Source organism: Amborella trichopoda, chromosome 6 (genome assembly GCF_054954075.1).
Source record: "Amborella trichopoda isolate Santa Cruz 75 chromosome 6, AtrichopodaSantaCruz75HAP2 v2.0, whole genome shotgun sequence".
NCBI classification, from domain to species: Eukaryota; Viridiplantae; Streptophyta; class Magnoliopsida; order Amborellales; family Amborellaceae; genus Amborella; species Amborella trichopoda.
The window spans coordinates 32747081-32754686 of record NC_142341.1 but is presented as its reverse complement, the minus strand read 5'-3'; the positions used below and the strand labels follow the sequence as shown (position 1 = coordinate 32754686).

General features: G+C 37.3%; 2 long non-coding RNA genes across 2 annotated transcripts; both read right to left on the bottom strand.

The window, feature by feature from the left end:
* Nucleotides 1-656: 656 nt before the first annotated feature.
* On the bottom strand, nucleotides 657-2866 carry LOC110007330 (uncharacterized). The gene is made up of 2 exons (XR_002281030.2): nucleotides 2316-2866; nucleotides 657-1028 (listed from the first exon to the last, which is right to left on the bottom strand). It is a non-coding gene; the product is annotated as an uncharacterized LOC110007330 (long non-coding RNA).
* On the bottom strand, nucleotides 1659-2174 carry LOC148781699 (uncharacterized). The gene is made up of 2 exons (XR_016056863.1): nucleotides 2092-2174; nucleotides 1659-1957 (listed from the first exon to the last, which is right to left on the bottom strand). It is a non-coding gene; the product is annotated as an uncharacterized LOC148781699 (long non-coding RNA).
* Nucleotides 2867-7606: the final 4740 nt, after the last annotated feature.

Genomic DNA, 7606 nt, shown 5'->3' with positions numbered 1-7606 from the left:
AAATTTGTGTCCATGCAAATGCCAATCACATTCGTGCAATAATATGTGCAACTCACATTTACCTTGGATTTGTTCTAGCATCTAAATGGTCCCTATGCTTGGCGAGTGCATTGCATGGTTTCTACATTTAGCATCCGTATTGGAGCATTTCAAAGGAAGGAAAACTGTATATTATGAAACATCATCGCCCATTCTAAGATCTCTTCAATTAAGTATCAATGTATGAGGTGAGGCAATAATTGATGTTGCAATTTACATGCCATGATAATTGATTAATTGAGTTGTCGTGTCTGTTTCTTTTAGACGTTTCTTAAGTCGGTATACCACATTTGATCTCTATTGTTGGATGGATGGACTAAATTTTGGAAACAGGGCTGTTTTTCTTGCACCCCTCAAATTTTGCATTTGATTAATAATAACTTCCACACTTTATCAATTGTTCTACCGTCCAAGTGGTCCCTATGCTTGGGGAGTGCATTTTGAATTTGTTCTATCGTCCAAATGGTCCCAAAATATTCGAGAGGTCAAACGCATGAAATCAAATATTTGTATGTATATGAATAGTTGTAGCAATGCAACCCAACCAATCCATATATCTAGGAGATAGTTTCGAGTTGTTTTGGGGGGAAAATGAGCAAAAGCACACAAAACAAACCTTTTCTTTGGTATAGAATAACCAAAATGCATTACTCAACTATAATTGTAATAATATTTTTTAACCTACTAACCATATTACAATACATCACCAAGACATCTACGAAAACTGAACTACATTTGTAATGATACCATGAAACAAATACACATTCCTAGGTCAACAATATAAGAACAACTGCACTTATAATAATAAATTTTAGAATGACTACTTTTTTTGGAACCGTGGCAACAACTTTGGGCTTCTCGTCTTCATATAGAGCTCCACCAGTAACGCAAGTATCTAGCCTCTGTGACATGAACCTTCTGACCACGGGCTTCCTGTCTTGGCCTAGGATCTCATCAGACCACATTAGATCGCCGCATCCCATGTCACACTAGTGGTTAACACAAACATATGAAGGGTTTTAGGTTTGTGCTTACAATTGAACAATAATGTGCTTCTACAAAGTAAGGTGCAGGTTCCATGCAAATTGTCCAAAAAATTATAAGTTAAGTTGTCGTTAACTAGTTGATGACAAAATGAATATTTCCTAACAAAGTAGAACATAACAAAAAAGTCATAATCAGTTTATAAGTAATGCAAGTTAAAGATACCAAAAACCTTTTGGCTATGGAAGTTAATTGGAAACTTCAAAGCCAAGTAATCTCTGTTAAGTATGATTGTGTGAATGACCTCATCCAAGATAACAAAAATATGCAATGAGAACTAGTGAAAACGAAAGAATTCCCACAGTTCCAAGTAAATGGCATAACAGGGACTATGCAGATAGTTCTTTGTTCATAGGATTGCAAATTTGGACTATTCACCACAACCCCAGACAATTACATATAGAAAACTTATAAAATCTCTTAAATGTCTATATGGAAACCAATTTTACAGTTGATGGGCCATGAGAGAAAACCCTAACTCGTATCCCATGGATTCTAACCATATTTGCAAAGAATAGTCAAAACCCAATTCTCATATGATCAAACCATGTTAAACTTGCAAAACACAACATGACTGGGAACAAAAAGACCCAATAAGCTTTGATTTACAAACACAACTCGAGAAGTACTATTTCCCATATTGTGAAAAGCTAAAGAAACACCACTTAAATCCTTAATAAAATATCACTGAACAATTGTTGTACCTCTTTGAAAAGAAGCAAAAAGGGATTTAATCTTTTTTCAACCATAACCAGGTATAACAAGAAGAAACCTAATTGGAACACCGACCCCGAGAAGCCCTCAACCCAAGGGTTTATCCAATTGATATGCATCTCCTAGAATCCAAACCAAATCATCAAAACCCACAGTAGAACTGCACAAATAGATTAGATAAGAAAAACTTATCAAACCTAAACCCCCGTGTCCATTCCCTTGTGTGAATCTACTGTAATGAGCATGAATAAATGAATAAACAAATAATAAAGCAAATAACAGTAACCTTTTGACCTTGTGTAAACATATCATATTGCGCAAACAAATCAACTTCCTTCACCAAAACGATACTGAAAATCGAGCAACTAATAAGAAGCCTAGATTTACAGCAAACAAATATCAAAATACAAAATGCTTAAATAATGACCAACCACAAAATGCCCAAATCAAGACCAAACAGTAAATGGAAACTTACAAAGCAAGCCACAAAACCGAATCGGTGAAGGATTTGAACTTACTGTGATTTGTGCGAGCTTTATTGCAGGAGCGAGAGATTGAAGTTTGGGTGGAGAGAGATAATGTGGGTAGAGAGAGAGAGGGGCGGAAGATGGATCCAAGAGTTTGGGTGGAGAGAGAGAGAGGGGGGCGGGAGTTGGAGAGAGAGAGAGGGGGTGGGAGAGTGGCAGCAGGAGAGAGAGAGGGGGGTTGCATCATGACTCGTGAGAAACAGCAGGAAAGAGAGAGGGGGCCTTTCCCAAATGGAGAGACTTCGGTTGTCATGCCCTCTGCAAATGTTAGAGGGAATTTATTTCGCGACTATAGCTTGAAGGAGAGCTTGAGGGAGAGTTCAGGACCGTGAGATCTCCATCGAGAAAACATGCAAATCACCACCGCTGGTGCATGACCTCCCCATCTCATTGGTTTCACAATAGTAAAAAGCTAGGGAACTTTAAAATTGTGAACCTCATCTGCTCCCCCAACCCTCCGTCCCATCTCACTGTCCCTCCCGTCTTTCTCTCTTCGTTCCTGGAAACAACTCCGTGGGTCCTCCCCATCCTTCCTCTCTCATGACTTCTAGGTATGTCTGAATTTCTATTTTTAAAAAGATAAGAATTTCTAGTTACATTTGTACTCTTTGTAGAATGAATATCATTAAGGTTTTGCATTTCAAAATTATGACGTCTCTCTTTCCCCTTTTTTTTTTTTTTTCCATGCTTTATCACTTGATGTTCTCTCTCTCACTCTTTCTCTCGCTCTCAATATATATATATATATGGAAAATGATCTTGTGAGTTAGTGGGCTCAAAAGAAAAAATAAGTCCAACAGCCCAGATTAAATCTAAGCCGATCTGATGATCACGGATGTTCGGTACTATTTAAATTTTAATTGACTTTTTACAAATCTAAGTCACTTGAAATTTTAGGCACGTGTTCTTCCCATCAATCTGTACTTAATAAAAATATAAAAAAATAATCTGCAAAAACAAATTGACACAATACCCCAGAAACTTTACAAGGGTATTTTGGTCAATTTTTTTGTAAAATATTTTTATTGATAATTTTTTGAAGATTCACCTATTTTAAAAAATTTCAAGTGATTTAGATTTGTAGAAAAAAAACATAAAATTCAAACACTATCGAGCATTCGTGATCGTCAGATCGGCCTAGATTCAAATTGGGCCATTGGGCTCATTTTCACTTGTGAGCCCACTAGCTCACAGGATCATTTATATATATATATATATTATTATTTTTTTTATTTTTCAGAAACCTATTATATCTTTTATGGCACATATCTATTAATTCTTTTGGAAATTTTTTTAAGTACAAGTTTCTGATATTAGTATTTTCTTTTGCTAAGTAATCATTTTTTAAATATTTTAAATTTATCTTTTCTTCTTGCAGGGTTAGAACATGAAAGTCTAAGTCTGTAACTTCAGGCTTCGAAGGCCTGGGACTTATCTGCTGATAGATGGGTTTATGAATATTATTTCGTGTTATGGAAAGTCCCTGTATTATAGGTTCTGTTTCAGAGATATCTACCCAAGATGTAGAATATCTTGGGGGTGTATAAATTTTCCTAAGTGGTTTTATTATACTGTCATCCAGAATGTCTGTTTTAGTCCTCTTTTCAGAGTTGAATTCTAGTTCAATCTCACCACTTGGATGCTCTATTATATGTCTTGGAATTTTATTTACTGGAGTAATATATTGTTGATTTTCATTTTGTATAGTCCATGTTTTTGGTAAAACTATTTGGGACCAGTTTATAGATTGGGGACTACTGTATTTGATTTCTCTACATTGGTTTGGAAGAAGATGGTTTGTCCTTTGGTATCTATTTGCAAAGCGTTAGGACATAGAGTATTCATTACCTTATAGCAGATTCTATAGATTAGAGCTATATTTTGTGATCCTGGGTTCATGTCAAAACCCTGGGTCTTTCAATTCAAGGTAAGTACTTTCAATAAATTTGGGTTATTTAAAGATACTTTCAATAAATTCAAGGTAAAGTACTTTCAATAAATTTGGGTTATTTAAAGATACAAAGAAGTTTGGAAAACAGTTAAAATAAACTGGACCACTGCAAAGGCTTGATTCTACAACTCATAATAGTGAGTCTGAAAATTTATTATGTCTACTGTCGCATAAACATAATAGTATTGAATTATTTAATCCTAACCTGGTAAGAGGTTTAAAAGCTATTTGGATTAATCCTATATGCAGATACTTATAATCTTTATTTGTATATGATTGCATTATTTTATTGAAAAGTAATTGAAAACTTTCCTGTTCACTGGTGACAGACAAGCTTTGCTCAACAGTTTTTATAGCATATCTTGTTTTGATTTCAAAAGTTCCTTTTTTATAGATGTCTGTTATGGGTACCTTAGGTATATTCCAATTTTCTATCTGCTTTTCTATATTTTCTATAACTACTCTTCCTTATTTTTGAGTCTTAAAGTACTCTTAGATGGTGTTAAAACCTTATTAGATAGGTTCCTTATAAAATTTTCCATTAGAGTTACGGATAATGACCTTTAGTCAACCTCTTATGTCTTTCACGACCTTAGTAGGAAGATACTACAAAACGCCTATAGGAAAAAATGAGTCGCGTGTTTACGATGCAAAATCAAAGAGATCTTCAGAAGACGATCCCTCGAATCTGAACATCACAAACTCATTTTTAAAAGATGATAGAGAAAGTGGGGAAAATCGAATTCTGATCTGAAGCCAGATCTGGTCAGACACAAGCAGATCTGCTCTCAAATTAGTGGCATTGCCACCATGATTCGAACTTTGAAACACTATAAAGTAGCAATAAAGTTAGTCTAATTTAATAAAGGAAAAAAGGAAGCAAGGCAGAGTAAAGAAGTATACCAAACCGGGCCAGATGGCTCGGGACTCCCAAGCCTTCGAGAGCTCGTTCGTATCAGAACAGGTGTCCTCTTTGCCTCTCTTTCTCCAGATTTTGACCAGGCCTTAGCCTGGTTGAATGGGTGTGTTGACCAGACCTTAGTCTGGTTGAAAAGGGTTTCTGCCCTAAGGATAGCTGAAGAACTAGGGTTTCTTCGGTTTAGGGTCTTCAAGCTAGGGTTTTTCTGACTTAATTCTTTTCTGACCTCTCCCTCAGCAGCCATGAAAAATATCCTTTTATAGATTGGGAATTGACTCAAAAGGGAAACTTACTATCACCAGCATATCATCAGCCTGAATCTGCCATTTCTAGGGTCTCAGGTCTAGGCGACACCAATGGTGTTGCCAAGCCAAAATTGGTCAAATTCAGGAAATTTTTCCCAAAATAGCTGGGGAGGACCTTTGGCATGCGGAACCTACTGTTTCCGGGCAATCAGAGCTGGGCAACACTAGTAGTGTCGCCCAAGTCAGGACTGCTCAAAAATGGAAATTTCTGATGCAAGGCAGATTCTAGTGCTGTCAAGATGTTGCCTGCCAAAAATCGTCCATTTTGGGTCAGTCTAGACTGGGCGACCTGGCAATGTCGCCCAAGCTAGGACTGCTCAAAATGAAAGATTTTTGTTTAGGATTGATCAATGCATTGTCCTATAAAAAAAAGACGATTTCGGGTCATACTAGGTTCGACATTGGTGGCATCGCCCATGGTGGGCGACACCAGTAGTGTCGCCCACGGTGGGCAGCACCAGTAGTGTCGCCCAGTCTGAGCTTGGCGACACTGCTAGTGTCACCCATACCAAATCTAACCAAAATTGAAAGTTTTTTGTTCAAGTGTGTAGTGCATGCTCTTGTGAAGGTTTAGGAGAAAATTTGGGTCAAAAAGAGTTATTTTACTATTTTTGGTTATTTTTATAGTAAAACAGGGTATTTGCATGATTCTGGGTCACATGGTAGGTAGTATGGTTCTGGATCACAGGGTAGGTAGAATGGACTATGGTTGGAGGTTTATTAGGGTAGTGTGGTCCTATGGGTTCAGGAAAACCACAGAATTTGCCATTTTAAAATGAGGTGTCTATAGTTGCCCCTATTTGGTACTCCCTGTCCTTCGAGGGACAAGTGAATGGCAAATAAGCAGACACTTTGGCATTCTCTATCTTTCAAGGGGCAGGTGAGCGACAAAGAAGGTGGCATTCCATGTCCTTCGTGGGGCAAGTGAACGACAAAATAATAGACATTTTAAATTTTATCCTGATGTTACGTGATCGGATGGCGCACCAACTAATCCTTTCAAGTCGTTGCACTCCCGAGTTCACCCACCTAGGGCATTTTCATCCTAGGGTTCTCAACGTGAAATATCGGTGAGTTACACAAGCTTGAAACTTGAATTGGATTTTCTGGCAATGCCAACTTACTTCAGGGGTTTTCACAATTTCAAACTCTCAAACCTGGCATTTTCTATGATTTACTTAGGGTTTCCTAAGGTCTTCTATAGGTTTTACTGCTTAGGAAAAGGCTATGCCAAGTTAATTCTGAAGAGAGAGATGAGGCGGCAACGCAGTAATCATCATATATGGGTGTCCAAGCTCCTTCGTTTTTTAAAAGTCTTTTTATAAATTTTGAAAACGAGGGGGAATTTTAAAATAGAACCCAGAACTTGGACAGGTCACGATTTTAACAAAGAAACTAAAGTTTTTGAAAACACAATACATATAATGAAAATTTTGAAATGAGAAAGATATTTCGAAAAACAAATTTTAGTTAGCAGTTTAGCTCCCACAACCATAGAGCCCTCTAGGCAATTTAATGTCATACATCGATGGATAATACACCCCACCTTTAACATCATACGGGGCTAGACAAATACACCAGACCTTTAACGTCATACTAGACTAGAAGTTTTCTGAATACACCCGACCTTTAACATCATACAGGGCCAGATGTTTTCTGAATATAACCGACCCTTTACATCATACGTGGCTAGATTTTTTCCTGTCTCGGCTCTTTTACGTTGCACGAGTTTGACGTTTTCCTGTTTCGGCTATTTTACATCGCATGAGTTTGACGCTTTCCTGTCTCGGCTCTTTTACGTCGCACGAGTTTGATGTTTTCCTGTCTCGGCTCTTTTACGTCGCACGAGTTTGACATTTTCCGATCTCTGCTCTTTTACATCACACGAGTTTGACATTTTTTTTTCTGAACTAGATTTTGGTTGGTAGTTTAGGCTCATGCCACCAAAGAGCATATGAAAAGTTTTGAAATTTAATTAAAATGTTTGAAAAATACATGATAAAACGAAACTTGACCCTTGAGGCTCCAAAGTTGAGCGGGGCATTTTTTGCTAAAAGGATTTTTGGCTGACACTGGTGTGTTGCCCGGGTGGCACTAGTGGTGTCGG